The sequence below is a fragment of the Mus caroli genome, chromosome 5, assembly GCF_900094665.2.
Source record: "Mus caroli chromosome 5, CAROLI_EIJ_v1.1, whole genome shotgun sequence".
In the NCBI taxonomy this organism is placed as follows: domain Eukaryota; kingdom Metazoa; phylum Chordata; class Mammalia; order Rodentia; family Muridae; genus Mus; species Mus caroli.
Window position 1 is genome coordinate 63,866,435 of NC_034574.1, and position 3,143 is coordinate 63,869,577.

A 3,143-nucleotide genomic window follows, 5' to 3' on the forward strand; every position below is an offset into this window, starting at 1 on the left:
GGGGAGGGGAGGGGAGGGGAGGGGAGGGGAGGGGAGAAAATGTGATATAGAGTCAGTTGTGTTGGTCAGAGCATGGAACATGACATGAAGTAGGGTTCATATAACCAGTAACAAACCATTGTTTAATACTGATTTCTCTCTTCCATCAGCTATGAGTTACAAATTGTTTCTTGTCTCTGTGAGCCAACAAAATCCCAGGTTAGTTGATTCTGTAGATATTCTTGTTATATCCTTGCTTGCTCAATTCTCTCCCCAAATCTTCCACACAACTCCTCAAGCTCCACCTGATATTTGGCTGTGTGTCTGCGCATCTGCTTCCATTGACTGCTGAATGAAAACTTTCAGGAGACAGTTATACTAGGTTCCTGTCTGTAAGCACAGCAGAGTATCATTAATAGTATCAGAGTTTGGCTTGCTTTCATGGGGTTGATCTCAAGTTTGGCCAGTCATTTGTTGGTCATTCCCTCAGTCTTTACTGATCTTTATTCCTAAACATCTTTTTGGCAGAAACAATTTTGGCTTGAAGGTTCTGTTTGTGAGTTGATGACTCCTCCTTCCACTGGAAGTCCTGCCTGGCTACAAGAGGTGGCCTTTTATGTCTTGATGTCCCCTACTGTGAGAAACCTCAGATAGGGTCACTCCATAATCTACCCATAAATTCCCCCATCCCAGAACTCCAGCTGGTCCCAGAGATACCTTCTGCTGCTTTCCATTCTTACTCCCAGTCCTCTCCAAACCCTTTCCTCCACACCTGATTGCCATTGCTGTATTCTTCCTTACCTCCTTTCCCAACCAGTTAACTCTCTCCATTCACCTTTGATAACTCTTTTGTTTCCCCTTCTGAGTGAGAATCACACATCCTCCTTTGGGCCTCCCTAATTACCCAGTTTCTTTAGGTCTATAGAGTAGCATGGGTATCTTCAACTTTAAGTCTTATGTCCAAGTATAAGTAAGTACATACCATAAGTGTCTCTCTGCATCTTCTCTTATCTTTCCTCAGTGAGGATGAGTACTATTTATTTCTATACATTTGGCTTTGATTTTCAAGATGTCTTTTTTTTAAATTGGTGAATTGTATTCCATTGTGTAGAAGCATCACATTTTCTTTATCCATTCTTCAGTTGAGGGACATCTGGGTTGTTTCCAGCTTCTGGCTATTATGAATAAAGCTGCTATGAACATAGTTGAGCAAATGTCTTTTGGGTATTGCCCAGGAATAGTATAGATGGGTATAGAATTCTAATAGATTTTTCAAAGAAGAGCTAATGACAATACTCCTCAAATTATTTCACAAAATAGAAACTGAAGGAACATTGGTAAACTCATTCTATGAGGCTACAGTAAACTTGATACCTTGAAACCATATAAACACTTAAAAAAATAAAAAATTTAGATCTATTTCTCTTATGAACATTGATTCAAATATACTCAAAATGCTTAAAACTAAATCCAAGAACACATTCAAAACACCATCACCTATGATCAAATAGGCTTCATAAAAAGGATGCAGGGATGGTTCAATTTATGAAAATCCATCATTGTGATCCACTTGTATGATAAGAACATCAAGCCTCTAAAGAACAAAATTGAAGATACAAGGAGATGGAAAGATCTCCCATGATCATGAATTAGTCAAAATGACATAGCTAAAATGACTATCTTAACAAAAGAAATATACAGATTCAATGCAATTCCCATCAAAATTTCAACACAATTCTTTACAAACCTTTAAAGACCAATTATCAACATGGTATGGAAAAACAAAACAAAATAAAACAAAACAAAAAACTCAAGATAGCTAAAACAATCCTGAACAATAAAAGAACTTCTGGATGTTTTGCCATCCCTGATTTCAAGTTATACTACAGAGCAATAGTTGTATAACTTTATGGTACTGGCATTAAAGAAATGGAAAGGTTGATCAATGGGATAGAATCAAAGACCCAGAAATAAATCTACACACCTATAGATAGTTGATATTTGACAAAGAAGCCATGTGAGGAGCAGGTGTGGCAGCAGTCCCAAGAAGGCACCAGGGACTGCAGCTAAGTATTATGACTTGCACCTGACTTCCTCATACATCTGNATATAAGCCACAAACATCGTGAGAGCTGCACAGGTGTACCAGGTTACTGGCGAAGCCATTTTGGTGGAGATATGCCCCTGCTGCCCTGATTAGCTGAAGCTTCGTGCCTGGTGAGGTGGCATGGCCTGCTGTGTGTGGATGAGAACATATACTATATAAGAGTGAGAGGACCAGAGCTCGGTGTCTTTCGACTACACAGTCAATGCGCAGCCCAATAAACGTGTTGCAGAAGGATCCTGCTGTGGCGTCTTACTTGCTGGCGAGACGGGCACTCACAAAGCCAAAATCAGACAATGGAAAAATCGGAGCATCTTCAACAAATAATGCTGATTTACCTGGATGTCTGTATTTTAGAAGAATGCAAATATACACATGCTTATCACCTGGCACAAAAGTCAAGTCCAAGTAGATCAAAGTTTTCAACATAAAACTGGACACACTAAATCTAATAGAACAGAAAGCAAGGGATTTTCTTGAGCTCATTGGCACAGGAAACAAATTCCTGAACAGAACATGAATTAGTCAGGCACTAAGATTAACAATAAATGGAACTTCAAGAAACTGAAATTTTAATTTTGCTTAAAGTATTCAATCCTTTCCTATACTTAGAACATGTCCTCCAAGAACCTTTTGCTTCTCAACATGAATTAATAGTTCTTCCTGACACTACTCTGCCTTATAATAATTGATTGATTCAATCAACTCAGGAAGGCACAGACCACCTGAGGCTCAAGCACTCTTCACTATGCTAAAGACACCAAAATAAATAAGATACCATTCTATCATATGCTATGGTATTTCTTTTTTTAATATTTTTTTATTACGTATTTTCCTCAATTACATTTCCAATGCTATCCCAAAAGCCCCCCATGCCCTCCCCCCCCAATTCCCTACCCACCCATTCCCATTTTTTTGGCCCTGGCGTTCCCTGTACTGGGGCATATAAAGTTTGTGTGTCCAAAGGGCCTCTCTTTCCAGTGATGGCCGACTAGGCCATCTTTTGATACATATGCAGCTAGAGTCAAGAGCTCCAGGGTACTGGTTAGTTCAGAATGTT